The sequence below is a fragment of the Muntiacus reevesi genome, chromosome 3, assembly GCF_963930625.1.
Source record: "Muntiacus reevesi chromosome 3, mMunRee1.1, whole genome shotgun sequence".
Taxonomy (NCBI): Eukaryota; Metazoa; Chordata; class Mammalia; order Artiodactyla; family Cervidae; genus Muntiacus; species Muntiacus reevesi.
In genome coordinates, this window is record NC_089251.1 from 144,136,059 (window position 1) to 144,156,398 (window position 20,340).

At 40.3% G+C, this 20,340-nt stretch overlaps 1 protein-coding gene across 2 annotated transcripts in view; it reads left to right on the top strand.

Annotated features, from left to right (window-relative positions):
- The first annotated feature begins 556 nt into the window (after positions 1–556).
- RAPH1 (Ras association (RalGDS/AF-6) and pleckstrin homology domains 1) overlaps positions 557–20,340 on the top strand; it is a 97,852-nt gene continuing 78,068 nt past the window's right edge. For both annotated transcript variants that reach the window (XM_065930755.1, XM_065930757.1), the window contains exon 1: positions 557–694. The gene's annotated coding sequence lies outside the window, so the exon portion shown is untranslated. The remainder of the gene's footprint in view (positions 695–20,340) is intronic.

Below are 20,340 nucleotides of genomic sequence, written 5' to 3' on the forward strand. Positions count from 1 at the left end.
GGGATACTCCAGCAGGTCCCTGACAGACGCGGTCAAAGCTTCGGTGTCCCCGGGCCCTCGGACAGAGGCCGCTGGGCCTGCTTCCAAGGAAAAGCGAGCAGGGTGGCCCAGCCCCGGAATTTTCCTCCCTCACTCATTCATTCTCTGATTCACTGGTTCCTGGAGGCGGTTCCCAGGGACGCGCGGAGGACAGGCGGAGCGCCGGCGGCCGGGGCTGGGTGCGGTCGGGCGCCTGGGGCTGTGGGGAGCGAGGCGGGCCAGGGGGCGCGGGCAGGGGGCGCTCGCAACGGGCGCCCGGGGGGCGGGCTCGGCTGCCTTCGCCGGAAGTGAGTGGCTGGCGACGGGCGGGGGGCGGCGGGGAGCGAGCGGCCGGGCGCGAGTCTGTCCGCCCGTCGGCCGCCCGGCCCTCAGCCCCGCCTTCTGCGTCTCGGCCGGACGCGGCCGCACTCGGCTCTGCCGCCGCCGGGCGCTGCGGCCGCCCCGCCCGCCGCGCGCGCCGCCCCGCCCCCGCCGCCGCCGCCGCCCGGCCGGTCAGTCAGTCAGTCAGTCACGGAGCGCGCGGCGCGGGAGCTGCGGGCGCTCGCTGCGTCTCCCGGGAAGGAGCGCCGCGCCTGACAAGGAGGCGGCGGCAGCGGCTGCCCAGCCCGGGGCCGTTCCGGAGCCGTGCCCGCCGGAGGACCGAGCCGTTGCCGCGGTGAGTGCTCAGCCTCGCCCTCGGGGCCGGCCGAGGGAGCTGGCGGGGCGCGGGGCTGGGAAGCGCAGCCGTCGCTCCCGCCTCCATTTTCCCGGCGCCCGGCCCCGCCATCCGGACGCGGTGCGGGCGGCCGAGCCTGGGGTGGGGTCGGGCCCGGGGCTGGTGGGACCTCACCCGGCCGGTGGGTGGGGGTCAGCGGGGCCCGGGCTGCACCCTGCGCCCCCGGGGGCCGCGACAGAGGGAGACAATGAGATGCAAGGCCGCCTGGGGAGGGTGCGGTTGGGCTTCTCCGACCCGGCTCCGGGGGCTGGTGGCCCGGGACCGCGGGGAGGCGAGGACTCTTCCTTCCCCCGACTAGCCGCAGAAACCAGTGATTCGGTGTCTGGGGTTCCTCGGATTTCGGTGCCCCGCATCTTTCGTAAATGAGTTCAGTGCAGAGATTGAGAAAGGCGGGGCACCTTCCGTGTTTTCTTTCTAATTAGGCAAGCTAAGTAATTGCTCCATGGCTTTTGAGCCCATCTCATCTGTGTGTGTGTGTGTGTGTGCATTCCCGCCGGAAATCCAAACTGCAGCTCATGGTGGGGGGCGGGGGGCAAGAAGAGATGGAAGCCTGTGAAGTAATATCAGGGTGCCTTCGTCTTAAGACGGTTTGAGAGATGTGGTTTCTTATTCAGACAGCGTCTTAGGGTGTCCCCACTGTGTGAGCTGGAAACCGCATAAGTCATTGCTTGTAAGCACGAAGACGTGGCTTAGGATGAAATAAGAGCTTTGGGGAAGGGTGTAAGCGTTGCATCAAATGTGACTTTGTGTGGCTCTCGTATATTGTGTGGGAAGAGCCGTTGGGGAAAATCTGAGAGAACCGAACGGTTCTTCCCTGTGCCTCCCGGTAAGGGTTGGTGTTGTCTGCAGCGTTTGTCTTGGAGATGTGTGTAAAGTCCGCTGTAAGGGAACAGTAAAGCTAACCGGTTAGGGGTGGGGCGTGATGGTGGTGGTAAAAAGGTGGCAGTGAGTCCGGAGGAATACTCAATTCAGCAAGTATTTATGGAATAGCTGCTATCTTAGGCAGGGTGGAGGACATAAAGTGAACAAAACTGTAGCTTATCGTGGTGTTTCGAAAGAGCTCTTTGAAGCCAGGGGAACCAGCTGCTCCGTATACACTGGAATTGGCTGGTAGTGTGACGTTGGATTAGCTATTGCACTCTCAACAGTATGCTTCTCAGTCAGTAAAATGGGAATAACTAAGACCACCTGCTTGCCTCCCGAGGTGGTTGTCAAACGGATTAAATGAGATAATGTGTGCAGAATGCCTCGCACCTGGCAGGGCACCAAAGGTGTTTAACAAATGTTAATTCCCTTCCTCCCTAGCCTGCTGTGCCTAAGATTTTCTTGGGGAAAGGTGGGGAAAGAAGTGAATGTAGGTAATGGTAACGCCAAGCATTACATAATTAAATGTTGAACTAGAGGTGCAAAATAGGGAAGTGAAGAGACGAGGGAATGATTCTAAATTGGGAGCACTGGGGAGACATCCGTGGAAGCTGTGGCGTTTAAGTGGGACCTTGAAGGATGAGTAGGATTTCAGCTGGTGTAGATGGAGATGAGGGCATTCCGAGTGGGGGTGGCGTTCTCCTTTGAGAGAGGCCTTGAGGAGGAAGAGCCGTGGGGGAAGGGCAAAATTAGAGACGCTCAGAGGTTTTTTAGCTCTTGATCATCTGACCTTCAAAGATTGTCTGTTATTTTGCTTTCTGTGTTGTGAATTTCCCAGAAAACAGACCAAGCCTATTCAAGTAAGTACAGATATGTCTATACAGTTCAACACATGATTTTTTGGATGAAACATTTTGTGTTATTTGGACTGCTGCTCTCTCCTGTTTGAATTTAATAAGGAATTATTTGTAGGTATTTCCTTATGATGCATAATAGTTCTGTTTGGTAGAAAAAGCTGCTGATATTTCAGAGTCAGTGGTTGCATTAAGATTATTATGTGGCGAGTAACTGGCTGAAAGGCATGGAGTAGTGAGAACCTATTGGGTGTGTCTCAAACTCTTGGTCAGTATCACTTGTTTTCACAAATATTTTAACACTTCATTTTCAGAAGCGGTGTCTTTGAAACTAATTAAACTGACTTTTCTTTTGGTTTGGCTACCTTTTGATTTCCACCCCACGCGTAGTTATTCATTAGATTAGCATGGCAGATGACTATCACACTTCTTCACAGACTCTTGGATATATATTATAAAATCTCATGACTGCACTTGGTTCTGAAGTAGTTGAATTTGAGCATTAGTATCATTGACCTCAAATTCTTATTCTAAGAAGATTAATGTTAGCAAGCTATGTGAGTTCAAGCAAGTCATATACCTTGAACTCGCAATCCCTTTACCAGTAAAATGAGAAATTGGGTTAAATCACTGGTTTTCAGTCTATGTTTTACTGAGGTCTGTAATTTTGAGGAGGACCTTCAGAGGTACTCCAGATGTTTGAGTTTAATCTCATTTAAAATGTGTTTTAAACCTATAGGAACACTGGAGTGGGTTGCCATTGCCTTCTCCAGGGGGTCTTCGAAACTCAGGATCTTCCCGGGTCTTCCTGACCCGCAACTCAGGATCTTCCCAACCCAGGAATTGGTCCAGGGTCTCCCACACTGCAGGCAAACTACCGTCTGAGCCACCAAGGGCTCCAATAAGAAGTACCTATTTTATGACATAGATTGTTTTAAGTACTTTACATGTACTGGCTTCATCCTTGCTGTAATCCTATGATACAGGTTCTGTAACCATATGAGAAAAAAGGCACAGGCTACAGAACTATAAAGTGGCAGAGCTGTGTTTGAAAACAGATAGCATAACGCGTAAGCTTATGTTCCTTATGGCATTCCTATATTGCCACCATCAAAAATAAAACACACACACACACTATATATATATAGTGTGTGTGTGTGTGGTAAAATATACAACATAAAGGGTTTCCCAGGTGACTCCATGGTAAGGAATCTGCCTGCTAATGCAGGAGACCTAGGTTTGATCCCTAGGTCGATAAGGTCCCCTGGAGGAGGAAATGGCAACCTACTCCAGTATTCTTGCCTGAAGAAGCCAATGGACAGAGGAACCTGGTGGGCTGTAGTCCATGGGGTTGCAGAGAATCCAACACGACAGCACACATGCATGACACATACAGCATAAAATTTACCATTTTAATCATTTTCTTCATTTTAATCATTTTTAAATGTACAGTTCAGTGGTATTAAATGCTTTTACATAGTTGTATACCCATCATGACTGTCCATCTCTAGAACTTTTTCATCCACCTATACTGAAACTGTATCCATTAAACATTAACTCTTCAACCCCTTTCCCTCTGGCCCTTGATAACACTTTTCTACTTTGTCTCTGTGATTTGACTACTCTAGATATATCTTATAAATGAGATCATGTAATATTTATTTTGTATCTGACTCATTTCGCTTAGGGTAATGTCTTCAAGGCTCATCCATGTTGGAGCATGAATCAGAATTGCATTCCTTTTTAAGGCTGAATAACAGTTCATTGTGTGTGTGTGTGTCTGTGTGTGTGTGTGTGTGTATATATATATCCCATTTTGTTCATCTGTAGACGGACATTTGGTTTCCACCTTTTGGCTGTTGTAATACTGCTCTGAATTTTGGTGTACACATATCTGTTCAAGTCCCTGCTTTCACTTCTTTGGGGTATATACCCAGAAGTGGAACTGCTGGATCATATGGTAATTTTGTGTTGAATTTTTGCCACACCGTTTTCTACAGCAGCTGCAGCATTTTGCACTCCTGCCAGCACAAGGGTTCCAGTTTCTCCACATCCTCACCTCAACACTTGTCATTTTCTGTGGTTTTGATAATAGCCATTCCCAGTGGTAAAGAACCCGCTGGCAATGCAGGAGACCTGGGTTCGATCCATGGGTGGAGAAGGGAACGGCTACCCACTCCAGTATTCTGGCCTGGAGAATTCCATGGGGTCACAAAGAATTGGACACGACTGAGTAACTTTCACTTCACTTAATGAGTGCCACTTAATGAAGTGGCATCTCTTTGTGGTTATGATTTGCATTTTTCCTAATGATTAGTGATGTAGACCATCTTTTCTTGTGCTTATTGGCCATCTGTGTATCTTTGTAGAAATGTCTGTTCAGGTCCTTTGCCAGTTTTAAAAATTGTTTTGTTGTTGTTGAATTATAGCAATTCTTTATACACTCTGGATACTAAATCTCATATCAGATCCATGATTTACATTTCTTCTTCTATGGGTTGCCTTTTTACTCTGTTGATAGTGTCCTTTGATGTACAAAAGTCTTTCATTTTAATGATATCCACTTCATCAGTTTTTCTCTTTTGTTGACTGTGCTTTTGGTGTCCAAGAAATCATTGCCAAATCTAGTCTCAGGAAGCTTTCCACCTGTGTTTTCTTCTAAGAGTTCTATAGTTTTAGCTATTATATTTAGCGCTGTGATCCATTTTGAGTTAATATTTGCATATGGTTTTAGGTAAGGGTACAGCTTCATCCTTTGCTTGTGGATATCCAGTTTTTCTAGCACCATTTTAACACTCTTGTGTACATAAATATAAAATTTGTCACATTGCAAACAGTAGTGTTTTATGGTTATACCTGGTTTATTGCGAAAGGGGGAGGGCAAGCATTCCTTAGAATAAAACATCTTTTACTGTCTCTGCTTATTTGTGAATTTTAAATAGGTAAGGAAAGTTGTAGTTTGCAGTAAATTTTTAAAAAATTTGAGTCCTGTGCAAGTCTATTCATATAGAATTGTCTAAACAATACATTACTATGGTGCATGAACTGTGTTCAGCTAAATGACAGGCACAACTGAAGCCGGTTCCTTTGGGGTATACTCATCCTGTGTATGTCAGTTTGTTTAGTAACAAATGAATATATAGCACTAGGTCCTGATATATTATAGATGGTTTATAGCTCATTGGAAGTTTGGGTTTTTCTTGTTTGCCTTGTAAGCAGTTTTTACGTATGATTACTAACTCATATTGAAAGAAAAAGTCTTATTTATATCTTTATTAATCAATTTAATTGAAGCATATCCAGACACTAGGATAAGCAAACCATTAAAAGCTACTAACAAAACAAAAGCTACTACCTACTTTCAACTACTGTGGAAATAAATGGGTTGCTTAGGTGTCAAGACTAACTAACATCTCTAACACTCAATTTGTCTCTTTGAGTTTGTAACAAATTATAATGTATTTGAACATGAAATGGTATTAAAAGTGCTTCTGTAGTTATATATATTTGGCATGCTGAGTAAGATTTCTTCTGGAAAAGTTTTGTTGTGTTGTGAAATATTAGAAAACCCCCAGATTATGTGATGTCTAAGCTTCATCCCATGCTCTTATCACTATTCTTTTAAGATATATTATTTACCACACTTTGGGACAGGTGTCTTAAAATACATCACTCATAACTTAAAAATTGACTTTTTAAAACTCATTATATATTCTGCTATTCATAAAACATTTACTGTTAGCTATGCTTTAGGCAGAGATATACATAATGGAGAAAACAAAGAGAGAGATATTCTCCCCTCCAAAATAGAGAGAATGTTAATTTAAATGCAGGATACAAGGATTCAGTAGAGAATGTAATTAAGGGAGCAGAGTCTAAAAAAACGGTGTGTGTGTGCGCTGTCACTTCAGTTGTGTCTGACTCTGCGACCCCATAGACCGTGTAGCCCACCAGGCTCCTCTGTCCATGGGATCCTCCAGGCAAGAATACTGGAGTGGGTTGCCATTGCCTTCTCCAGGGGATATTCCCAAACCAGGGATCAAATCTGTGTCTCTTATGTCTCCTGCACTGGCTGGTGGTTTCTTTACCACTAGCGCCAGCTAAAATGGGTGAACAGTTAGGCTTGGAAAAGAAGGGACAGGTCATCCCTTTCAGTTCAGTTCAGTCGCTCAGTCGTGTCCGACTGTTTGTGACCCCATGGACTGCAGCACGTTAGGCTTCCTTGTCCATCACCAAGTCCTGGAGCCTAGTTACACTCATGTCCATCATGTTGGTGATGCCATCCAACCATCTCATCCTCTGTCGTCCCCTTCTCCTCCCGCCTTCCGTCTTTCCCAGCATCAAGGTCTTTTCCAGTGAGTTAGTTCTTATCATCAGGTGGCCAAAGTATTGGAGCTTCAGCTTCAACATCAGTCCTTCCACTGAATATTCAGGACTGTTTTCCTTTAGGATTGACTGGTTGGATCTCTTTGCAGTGCAAGGGACTCTCAAGAGTCTTTTGCAACACCACAGTTGAAAAACATAAATTCTTTGGCGCTCAGCTTTCTTTATAGTCCAACTCTCACATCCATGCATGACTACTGAAAAAACCATAGCTTTGACTAGACAGACCTTTATTGACAAAGTAATGTCTCTGCTTTTTAATACGTTGTCTAGGTTGGTCATAACTTTCCTTCCAAGAAGCAAGCATCTTTTAATTTCATGGCTGCTCTCACCATCTGCAGTGATTTTGAAGCCCCCAAAAATAAAGTCTCTCACTGTTTCCATTGTTTCCCCATCTATTTGCCATGAAGTGATGGGACCAGATGCCATGATTTTAGTTTTCTGAATGTTGAGCTTTAAGCCAACTTTTCCACTCTTCTCTTTCACTTTCATCAAGAGGCTCTTTAGTTCTTTGTGCCATAAGAGTGGTGTCATCTGCATATCTGAAGTTATTGATGTTTCTCCCTACAATCTTGATTCCAGCTTGTGCTTCATCCAGCCTGGCATTTCTCATGATGTACTCTGTATATAAGATAAATAAGCAGGGTGACAATGTACAGCCTTGACATATTCCTTTCCCGATTTGGAACCAGTCTGTTCCATGTCAAGTTCTAACTGTTGCTTCTTGACCTGAATACAGATTTCTCAGGAGGCAGGTAAGGTGGTCTGATATTCCCATCTCTTGAAGAATTTTTCAGTTTTTTGGCATAGTCAATAAAGCAAAAGTAGATGTTTTTCTGGAACTCTCTTGCTTTTTCGATGATCCAGCGAATGTTGGCAATTTGATCTTGGGTTCCTCTGCCTTTTCTAAGTGCAGCTTGAACATCTGGAAGTTCACGGTTCACATACTGTTGAAGCCCAACTTGGAGAATTTTGCGTGTTACTTTTCTAGTGTGTGAGACGAGTGCAGTTGTGTGGTAGGTTGAACATTCTTTGGCATTGCCTTTCTTTGGGATTGGAATGAAAACTGACCTTTTCCAGTCCTGTGGCCACTGCTCAGTTTTCCAGATTTGCTGTCATATTGAGTGCAGTACTTTCACAGTGTCATCTTTTAGGATTTGAAATAGCTCAACTGGAATTCCATCACCTCCACTAGCTTTGTTTGTAGTGATGCTTCCTAAGGCCCACTTGACTTTGCATTCCAGGATATCTGGCTCTGGGTGGGTGATCACACCATCGTGGTTATCTGGGTCATGAAGATCTTTTTTGTATAGTTTTTCTGTGTATTCTTGCCACCTCTTCTTAATATCTTCTGCTTCTGTTAGGTCCATACCATTTCTGTCCTTTATTGAGACCATCTTTGCATGAAATGTTCACTTGGTATCTCTAATTTTCTTGAAGAGATCTCTAGTTTTCCCCATTCTGTTGTTTTCCTCTATTTCTTTGTACTGATCATTGAGGAAGGCTTTCTTATCTCTCCTTGCTATTCTTTGGAACTCTGCATTCAAATGGGTGTATCTTTCCTTTTCTCTTTTGCCTTTAGCTCCTCTTCTTTTCTCAGCTATTTGTAAGGCCTCATCAGACAACCAGTTTGCCTTTTTTCATTTCCTTGTCTTGAGAATGGTCTCGATCACTGTCTCCTGTACAATGTCATGAACCTCCGTCCATAGTCATCCTTTTACATGAGAAGAAAAGCAAGATTGGGTGGCCCATAATTGATGTCATTGCATGGCACTTAAAATGTAAGCCCCCTGGTGAAGAATAGTGAAATCTGGAGAAAATTAGAACTGTAAACATATTGAAATAGACTCATATTTTGTAGAATTACAGGAGTATGATTTTGTATTGTGCTTGAAGATTGAATGCTTTTTTGGAAATTATGTTTAGAATGATCTTACTAAGTTTGATATGTGAAGAAAACTGCGAAGTCAGTACAGCAAAATCACTAATAATATGACTTGCAAATACAGCATATTCTTTAAGTGTCCCAGATTGTACATGCATCTATCCATGGTTCCAAGCATGGTTTATTTTTCCTAATTTTTCTAGTTAAAATCCTACACATCTTTTGAGTCCCAGTTCCATTGCCACCCACCTCTGTGAAGCTATTTGATACCAGCTAGAATTCTTTGCCTTCTTCATTTCTCTAGATCTTACTTGATTTGCCCTATGTTGTGGACAACTGTGTACTGTCTTAAATACCCAAGTCTGGAGTATTGGATCCAGTTTTACTTATCTGAAATGTCTCTCAGTCCCTTAAATACAACAGAAATGCAGTGAAAAAGGATTAAATGAAAGCCATTATTTGAAGAATACGTTATAGTTGGTGTTACATCTCTGAAAGGATCCATAAAAATCTAATAATGTTTATTTTATTTATAAAGAAGAATTCTTTCTCAGCTTATTTGGTTTATTTTATAATGTAACAAGTGACTTTAGAGATTTGTGAAGGGAATCAGTGATCCCTGTTATCTGTGAATAGAGTGCTTTATAAATGTTAGTAATAGCTCAAAAACCTTTTTGTTTACCCTAAATTTTGAAAATAAATATATGTATTTTTAAAGCAGGCATAATGAATACGGTGCATTATGTTTGAAAAATCTTGGTTTTACTGCTTAGTAATACAAAAATTCTAAAGTCTGAATCTTAAATCTATTTATTTTGGTGCTTGGTTTTAATGCTTGTCCTAGCTAAAAGGCAGCTCATGGAGAGACATACACCTAAAGATTTTAAAGTGCCTCTTTGGCTATACTTTCTAAATGGAGATACTCATTTTTAAATTTCTGTCCATCAGTTATTCAGATTTGACTAACAAAGTTTGCCTTCCTATGCAAACCAATGTGAAGATTTGTGTTTATATGTTTTTAATAAATATATTCAAAATTCACAGAAACTGTATGGAAGGCATTTAAAGAGTTGTTAGAAAGTGGTTTCTCTGTTTTTAGAGAGTGCAGGTATGAGGTTTCAAGATGACACACATTGTCGTCTTTTGGAATACAGTTATTTTCTTACCAAGTTTTAAAATGCTGCTTTTACCTTTAAGGTATACATAGATTAACCATGTTATTGTTTTTAAAAATAACTGCTAGGTAGGATACTGCTAACAGTCACTTATCACAGAACATCAGCAAATTTAGACTTTATTTTGGTAAAGATAAATGTTTAATTCACCTTTAAAGTTAAATTTGATAACACTTATAAAATACTTTGCCATGAGACACCAATAAACCTGTTTAGTATAAAATACTTATGGGCACTCCTTAGCCGCATCAGTAACATCATGTAATACTTGGTGCTTTTTCTGCTTCAAGCTGCAGTAGTTGCTTTTGAAGTTAAACCTTACTTTCGCTGCCTCAACTTAATTTTGTTGAGATCAAAGCAACTGCTTCATGAAGGATTTTATAATACAGTTTTTCCATAAAGTATTGTTTCTATTAAGAAAATCATTTAGTGTAACAATGTATCTTCCCTGAAACACCAGTCCGTTGTAGCAGTTTACAAAAAGGTGCGTTCTTTATTTCAATTTTGAAAAAGAAACCAGCCGATATTATCTCTCTTCCTGCCAAGTATTTAGAATCACTTAGTACCAGAATACTTAGATTACTTAACATATGTGATGTGTGACTTTCTGACAGGTGGCCATAATGAAGAGGCCAGTGTCATTTTGTATGTTAAGGATACACATATATTGTATTACATTATATTGTACTTAAAATGCATGTGTGTATTAAGATAAAGATTAAATATAAATGGAACTCCTAATATTTTTTATGTCCTAATGGATCATCAGTCATACTTCCTGGGTTATAATCACCTCCATTTTGGAAATCACTGTACACTTTTATTGAATTATTGTTGATAATAATGAGCCTTTCATATTAAGTTCCACTTCATAGTACAGTATACTTTTATGAAACCAATCTTAAAAATAAAGCACTTGGGACAAGACATTCTGATTTTCTTACTAATTGGAAAGAAATGTTTGTGGAAGAAATTAGACAAATTTTGACAAAATGAGACCTTAATAAAATTTATCCTTTACCATAATTGAAATTATTGGCTTACTTTGGAAGCTTAAGTTTGGACTTTATGCTTTCAGGAATTAGTTAAGGTGAATTAAATGTACCCATTTAACATTTAATTTAGTGATTCAGTGGTGTTAAGTGACATAGTTTTTCCTTGTTCATAGTGAGCAGTTTTTCATTTCTGTGACAGTACCCTCTCCCTTTCTCTACTGCAACTGCAGCCACAGTTGCTTCATCACATGTTTATTTTGCCTGTTCTAGAATTTTATATTAGTTGAATCAAATGTATGTGCTCCTTTGTCTCTGACTTTTTGCCCTCAACATGATGCTTTTACACCTATCCACGTTGTTTTTTATTCTGGCATAATATATTCAACTGTACGAATATTGAATGTACCATAGATCGTTTATCCTGTTCATGTTGATGGGCACCTGAGCTGTTTCCAGTCTGGGTCTACTATGAAGAAAACTGCCATGAATATTTTTGTTCAAGTCTGTTTGTAAACAAATATTTCATTTCTCTTACATAAAAGATTGAATTTCTAGGTCATAGGTAGATGTCCTTCCTCTTTTTAAAGACTTGTATTTGAAGAACAATATACTTTAGAGCCTCTTGATGAAAGTGAACGAGGAGAGTGAAAAAGTTGGCTTAAAACTCAACATTCAGAAAACTAAGATCATGGCATCTGGTCCCATCACTTCATGGCAAATAGATGGGGAAACAGTGACAGACTTTATTTTTGGGGGCTCCAAAATCACTGCAGATGGTGACTGCAGCTATGAAATTAAAAGACGCTTTGCTCCTTGGAAGAAAAGTAATGACCAACCTAGATGGCATATTAAAAAGCAGAGACATTACTTTGCCAATAAAGGTCTGTCTAGTCAAAGCTATGGTTTTTCCAGTAGTCATGTGTGGCTATGAGAGTTGGACTATAAAGAAAGCTGAGTGCCAAAGAATTGATGTTTTTGAACTGTGGTGTCGGAGAAGACTCCTGAGAGTCCCTTGCACTGCAAAGAGATCCAACCAGTCCATCCTAAAGGAAATCAATCCTCAATATTCATTGGAAGGACTGATGCTGAAGCTGAAACTCCAATACTTTGGCCACCTGATGTGAAAAACTGACTCACTTGAAAAGACCCTGATGCTGGGGAAGATTGAAGGCTGAAGGAGAAGGGGACAACAGAGGATGAGATGGTTGGATGGCATCACGGACTCAGTGGACATGAGTTTGAGTAAACTCTGGGAGTTGGTGATGGACAGGGAGGCCTGGCGTGCTGCAGTCCGTGGGGTCGCCAAGAGTCGGACACAACTGAGCAACTGAACTGACTGATACACACTTTACTAGGTGTCTAGAAGCTGAATACTCTTGTATAACCAGTATGCAGGTGAAAAAGGAAATTACCAGTGTGCCAGAAACCCCCCTAATTTTAGTTCTCTGTACATCTAAACTGTCATGAATAGCCACTGGGTTGACTCCTAACTCTAACTTTGCTGTAAAGTTTTTTGGTTTGCTTGTTTCTTTAAATATTTTTGACTTTATTGATGTATAAGTTGCACGTACTAAACTGCACACATTAAAGGGACAGCGTTTGACAGCTTTTCATACCCTTGTGTAGCCGTCACTGCAGTCAGGGCAGGGACCGTTCTCATCATCCCTAGTCCCTTCACGTCCCTCTGTCAGTTATCCTGTCTTCCACTGTCTCTGTGCAGCTTGTCCTGTGGATTAGTTTGAATTTTTTATAATTTAATGTATGGAATCATAGTGTTCTCTCTCTCTCTCCTGGCTTAGTTTTATACAGGATACTGATTTTTTTTTATTAACAAGTCTATACAAAAGTCTTTGTTTTAACATTTCAAAGAATCGCATGTTCATTCCCACAGGGTTACCAGACTGGGCCACCGGTAAGTTACCCTCAGAGCAGGACTTGGAAAGTTATTGCCCAGCTTTTCGACGGGTTGACTTGGGACCAGGCAGCCACCTTTCCCACAGCTGGGTTCCAAGTAATGATTCAGAGAATGATTATAGATCAGTATAATAGAATAATGATTTTTAGATCATTCCATATTGTTGCTTGGATTAGTTTCCTTCTTTCTTTTTTTACTACTGAATGGTAATACATTGTTATATACTGCGTTTTGTTTATCCATTCACCTGTTGATAGTGCTATTTGGGTTGCTTTCATTTACCAATAAATTTCATTTACTAATAAAACCACTATGACATTTTGTGCAAATGGAGAGAGATACATGCACACATACACCTCTAAAACTATATTTTTATTTCTCTTGGATAAATACTATGAGGACGTGCTGGGTTATATAGGGTGCATGTATTTTTAATTTTTTAATGAACTGGCAAACTTTTCCAAACCTGTGTAATTTTATGTATGCAACAGCATGATATGACAATTTTAATTTCTCCACATCCTAGCACTTGATATCGTCAGTCATTTTCATTCTAGTTATTGGAGTGGATATATAGTAGCATCTCATTGTGGTTTTAATTTACATTTTCCTGATTACTAATAATGTTGAGCAACTTTTCATACTATTTTGCCATTTGGGACATGACTGTAAGCTTTTGCCCATTTAAAAAATTGAGCTAGGGAGGGGGGATCGGGATGGGGAATACGTGTAACTGTATGGCTGATTCATGTCAATGTATGACAAAACCCACTGAAATGTTGTGAAGTGATTGGCCTCCAACTAATAAAATAATATTAAAAAAAAAATTGAGCTGTTTTATCTTTTTTTTACTTAGTTGCAGCGGTTCTTTAATATTCTAGATACAAGTCCTTTATCAGGTATATTTGTAAGTGTCTTTTCTTAGTTTGTGGTTTGCTTATTTATTTTTTAGTGATGTCTTTGAGATCGCAGAAGTTTTTATATTGGACTTCATCAAAATGATCAATATTTCCTTTTATAGTTAGTGATTTCTTTGTCTTGATAAATCTTGGTCTGCACTAAACTTGTAAAGATACCTCTCTATGGCTTTTCCTAGGAGGTTTGTTATTCTAGCTTTCACATTTCAGTCCGTGGTCCATTTTGTTTATGGTGTGATGTGAAAGTCACCCCCCTCATCCCATATTTCTGTCTGTTTGTTCCAGCATCACTTGTTTTAAAATGCTTTGCATTTTTGTCAGTTGTATCTCAGTGAAGCTGAGGAAAAACCTCTTTCCTTTCCTCCTTCCCTGCTTTGACATCTTTGTTGAAAATATTGGACAATATAAGTGTGGGTCTGTTTCTATACTCTGTTCTGTTGCATTGATGTAATTCTCTCTTCGTTTTCCTAGTACTACATTGTCTTGACTACTGAGCCTTATAGTGAGTAAGAAGTCAAGGTAGAGTAAGACCCCAAGTTCTTTTCCCTAATTGTTTTTGACAATTCTAGGTAATTTCCTTTTTATATAAACTTTAGAATTAGATGTTGGGATATGGATTATAATTGCATTGAATTTGAATTTCATTTTGAAATTGAATTTCAATATGGGGAGAATTGCCATATAGCAATGTTGTATCTTCCAATCTATTAACATGGTATATCTGTCCATTTATTTAGATCTCTAATTTCTCTCAGCAGTGTTTTAAATATTTCAATTGGCATAGAATAAACATTGCTTCCTATTTGTGTCTTTTTTTTTTTTTTTTTTTTTTACAGTCAAATCATACTTTACTACATGTTTATGATATAAGTAAAGATTTGGCATGGAGATTTTTCTGTGCGATAACCTTACCTAATTCATGGATGTCACATTTTTTCTGATGTGGTGGTGGTGTTCAGTCACTCAGTTGTGTTGATTCTTTGTGACCCCATGGACTGTAGCATGCTAGGCTTTCCTGTTCTTCACTGTCTTCCAGAGTTTGCTCAAACTCATGTCTGTTGAGTTGGTGATGGCCATCCAACCATCTCATCCTCTGTTGCTCCCTTCTCCTCCTACCCTCAGCTTTTCCCAGCATCAGGTTATTTTCCAGTGAGTCAACTCGTCACATCAGGTGGCCAAAGTATTGGAGCTTCAGCATCAGTCCTTCCAATACATGTTCAGGGTTGATTTCCTTTAGGATGGACTGGTTTGATCTCTTTGCTGTCTAAGGGACTTGCAAGAGTCTTCTCCAACACCACAGTTCAAAAGTATCAATTCTGCAGTGCTTAGCTTTCATTATAGTCCACCTCTCACATCCATACATGACTACTGGAAAAACTATAGCTTTGACAATACTGACCTTTGTTGGCAAAATAAGGTCTCTGCTTTTTAACACGTGGTCTAGGTTGTCAAGGCCTTTCTTCCAAGGAGCAAGTGTCTTTCAGTTTCATGGCTACAGTCACTGTCCACAGTGTTTTTGGAGCCCCAGAAAATAAAGTCTGTCACTGTTTGCATTTCTTCCCCATCTGTTTGCCATGAAGTGATGGGACTGAATGCCATAATCTTAGTTTTTTGAGGGTTAAGTTTTAAGCCAGCTTTTTCAGTCTTCTCTTTCACCTTCATCAAGAGGCTTTTCCGTTCCTCTTCAATTTCTGCCATAAGGATTGAGTCATATGCATATCTGAGGTTATTGATATTTCTTCCAGCAATCTTGATTCCAGCTTGTGATTCATCCAGCTTGGCATTTTGCATGATGCTCTGCATATAAGTTAAATAAGCAGGGTGACAGTATACAGCCTCGACATACTCCTTTCCCAGTTTTGAACCAGTCTGTTGTTTCTGCTTCTTGATGTGACAGTGCTCCGAACGGAGAAGACTGAAACACATCTTCAGGAACATTAAAGTGGAAGTTTACAGCTTCAGTTATTGGCATAATCGTTTTCACTTGTATGGTTGTGGATATTAATACTTAAAGAGGCTTATCTTTATTAACATAACCATAGTTGTAGAATCAGAAGTAAAACAGAATCTTATCACTTTAATTGGGGCATGAGTTCTTACCAGAGGGTTTTGAGTTTGCATTTTCCACTTTACTGTCCTCTCTTCCCCCTTTCATTAGTTACACTAAGGAAATATGCAACTCATGCTCTGCTGTGCTTGGTCACTCGGTCGTGTCTGACTCTGTAACCCCGTGAACTGTGGCCCGCCAGGCTCCTCTGTCCATGGGGATTCTCCAGGCAAGGATACTGGCGGGATCTAGGTATCCAACCCAGGTCTCCCGCGTTGCAGTTGGATTCTTTACCATCTGAGTTGGATTCTTTACCATCTGAGCCACCAGGGAAGCCCCATGCAACTCTTAGAAGTGTATGAAGAAGAAAATAAAACATAATCCTACTGCCCAGAATTGATTACAGTTAAAATTTTTGGTATATTTTCTGTGTATGTGTGTGTGCGCCTATTTGTATAGCTCACTATTGTATGTGTAATTTAGCTCTAATTTCATTCAAATACTTGTATCACTAGCATTTCCCCTTGCGTTAAATGCTTTATGAATTTACAACATCTGTATTGTAATACAGGATGGACATAAAACACACTTGAATTTACTCAGTTTTTCTTTTCTTGTGGGATATTTATTTGCCTTTCTTCTCTCATTTGTGTGTGTGTGTATGGTTAATATTTGGCTTTAGTAACCATACTTTTCACAGTCTTTGTGTTTTGAATTTCTTCTGTCTTAAATTTGGAAAAATTTTAAACTGAAGTGTAAAATATGATAAACATCTACATACTTATCACGAGGAGTAGTCAGTTATTTGTATTTTGCTTCAAATAATTTGTTTAAGGAGAAGTAACAGGTAAAAATCCTCCCCCAGAAAACAGTTCATGCTGTTCTGCATATTTTAGTGCATTTAATAAATATGTGTTCATAAAAATTTACTTATTATTCTCTGTGCTTTTAATTTCATATAAACAACAAATTTATATCTTTAAAATTTTGCCTTTTTCACTCAACTATGTGATTTGAAACTATTCATACAGTTTCTTGTAGATCCAGTTCATTCTTTTTATCAGAATAAGCCAGTTTTCCATTCCCCTTCTGAGGAGGGATAGTTAGATAAAGAGGATGCCACAGTGAACATCCTCTTACATTTCTCCCGGTGCTTGTCTCTTACATGTTTGGACACTGAGAGGTGGTATTGCAGGATCATAAAGTACATAATCTCCAGAAGTCGCTCCAAAAGGGTGGGAAATAAATGTCCCCACTGGCAGTTTTCTCATTGCTCCACAACCTCGCCACCTCTTCATTTTATCAGACATATTATTTTTGCCAACTTGATGAGTATGAAATCTGTGTTTTTTTCTTTAGTACATTTCTAGAAATATAGTTGCTAGGATAAGGAGTACAAGGCTCTGTAGCATATTCAGTGAAATTTTTTTATCCTTGGAAATTGTATTCTTTCAAATGTTCATTAAGAAATGTTCTCTAATCACAAGTTAAAACTTTTAAAGAGTTTTAAATAAAAACATTGTTGTTTATGTTTATTCACAGTGGGGTATAAGGGTTTTGTTTAAAGAAGTATGATCTGTCCTGCCTGTAAGAGTGTTTGATACTGGAGCATTGCCTAAAATGCATTAATAACTCTTATGTTGTGACATCTGTGTAGATAATTTAGATGATTATTTGGCTAACAGAACCCTTGACTGATTTTACTTCCTGCAAGCTTTTTGGAGAAACATATTTATTTTTTAAATAATGTAGAATCAAGTAAAATATCCAGTGATATATTTTTTCATTTCTGCAAGTATTTGATGACTGTGTATACTGATTTACTCTGAGAATGCTGAATGTATTCTTGCAAAAGTTGTCTTCTCTAACTTTTTTCTCTACTCTGTGTGTGTGTGTGTGTGTGTGTGTATAATAAAAAACATTTCCCATTTAAAATATTGTAACATAGACACATTAGTTTTAAAAGTAAAGAATATGAAAGATGTAAAAGTTGTTTTCTTTTGCTGGAGATTGTAATAAAACTGCCTGAGGCAGGGACCATGGCTACCCTTTAAATAGCTGTATTCTCTGTGTTTATCTATATGATACCCGGCTCGTAGTAGTATTTCATTAATTATTTGTTGAACAAACAATATTATTTCTTGTTAAGTAGTTATCTTAAGTAAAAAATAACTGTACTTTTTTTTAGTGCAAATAAACACAGACTTAATTTTGTGTGAACCTAGAATTCTGTCAGTATTTATTCTTAAATAGTAATATTTAAACTTTGGTCTTCTGAGTGAGAAGCATGCAGGTAACAGCAAAAAAAGCAAAAAAAAATGTGGTGGTTTTTATTGTAAAGAAACTCAACTCTGGATGTATCTTTAACTGAAAAGGAAAGTTAACTTTTAAACTTCAGAATTCACTTGGAGCCCCTCTGCGTGATTTAGGTGTATTTTAGTCTGTGAATACTTTTGTTCTGTAGTGCTAGAGAAGACTCTCTTGAGAGTCCCTTGGACAGCAAGGAAATCAAACCAGTCAATCCAAAAGGAAATCAACTCTGAATACTCATTGGAAGGACTGATGCTGAAGCTCCAGTACTTTGGCCACTTGATGCAAACAGCCAACTCATTGGAAAAGACTCTGATGCTGGGAAAGATTGAAGGCAGAAGGAGAAGGGGATGACAGAGGATGAGATAGTTGGGCAGCATCACCAATGCGATGGCCATGAACTTGGGCAAACTCCAAGAGATGATGAGGGACAGGGACGCCTGGTGTGCTGCAGTTCATGGGGTCGCAGAGTGGGACATGATTTGGCGACTGAACAATGACAGTAATAGCCTGTGATTGTCCAGTTCCTCTTCACGACTTCTGACTTTACTTCCTCATGGTCTCATCTCTCTGCTCCTGTGTCTTTGCCTCTAGTCCTTGTGGGCACAGAGCTTTTTCTGTTACAAGCCAAGGGTCTCATAAATTTACTGATTTACTGACAGTTTGGAGGTTTACAAGGGAGAAATCACATGGTGTGTAGCCTTTTACCATCTTACAGCCTCTGCACCCCATCTGTGGCTACTTTGCTTGGCCAGCTCTTCAGACCTGCCATCCTTTTTGTCCTGTAGAGCTTTCTCAGAACTTTAGTCCCTCTCAAGGTATTTTTCACAAGGAGAAGCACTGTGTTGTATTGTCTATTGCTGTGCTGTGGTTCACCCCAGAAGTCACTGGCTGAAGACAGTAGCAGTCGTTTTTTTATTATTTCAAATGGTTCTGGGGATTGACCAGGCTTAAATGATTCTCTCTGTGAACATCTCATGCAGTTACAGTTAGGGGCAGCTGGAGCTGGAGTTCTTCTCAAAGGATTCCTCACTTACCTGTCTGGTGCTTGAAGCTGGGACCTCAGCTGAGACTGTGGGCTAGTTTCTACACTTAGCCTCCTTCTGTGTCCTGGCCTTCCTCACAGTGTAACGTTGGGTTCCAACAGTGGTTTTCCAAGAGAAACATCAAGCAGAAGCTTAGCACTTTTGAGAATCTAGTCCTGGAAGTCACTCTCGGGATCACCTCTTCCATAGTTCATAGGTTCCCCCCAGCGCCCCAGAGTCCAGGGAAAGGAACACTTTACTTCTCAGTAGGAAGAGTATTATAGCAGATTGTTGAGAGAAGAACAGATGAGACTGGGAATACTGTTCAGTCGTTTTTGGAAAATAACGTGCTTTACCATCAGTCATTCAGTTCAGTCTCTCAGTTGTGTCCGACTCTTTGCGACCATATCAGGTGGATTTGCTGACCCCCAGCTGAGATTTTGGTGAACAAGTTTTTTTCCACCTTCTGTAACTGAAAAAATTTCATTACAGATGATGAGGAAGCTATAGATATGTTCAAATGCCAATGTCTTTAAGAATGAAGGTTAAAAAATAATCTTTAATCCTGTTGTCACTGTTCATTGGGTTTTTAAAAATCTGCAAATATGCAGACTGCACCTCAGTCTCCTATTTAGAATGTACTGGGTGTTCCTCAGGCATGTATTTAAAGGCTTCATGGCAACTATTGAAGAGGTTTCAAGCCTTCTGCTTGCACTTCACATGCATTAACTGCTATCACCACCTTCCTATTGATTCACTAACATTTTAAAATATCCCTCTTCTCTTTGCTTTCAGAATATATGGTATCAACAGAAAACAATGGGAGTCTATACTGGAGTGCCAAATAGTGTGATATGACTGAGATTTAAAAGAACATACATGCTGTAATCACCAGGGCAGTTTCATGAAGAAAGTGAACTTAAATTGCTTCTTGAAAAATACATGGAGCTTAGATTTGTTTTCTATTGATGGAGAAACTCTTCTACTCAATTGGTTGTGGACATTCTTTTTTTTAAAAAATGGAAACATTGTAGGGGCTTCCTTTGTAGCTCAGTTGGCAAAGAATCTGCCTGCAATGCAGAAGACCTGGGTTTGATTCCTGGGTTGGGAAGATCCCCTGGGGAAGGAAATGGCAACCCATCCACTATTCTTGTCTGAAGAATCCCACGGACAGAGGAGCCTGGCAGAGTACAGTCCATGGGGGTTGCAAGAGTCG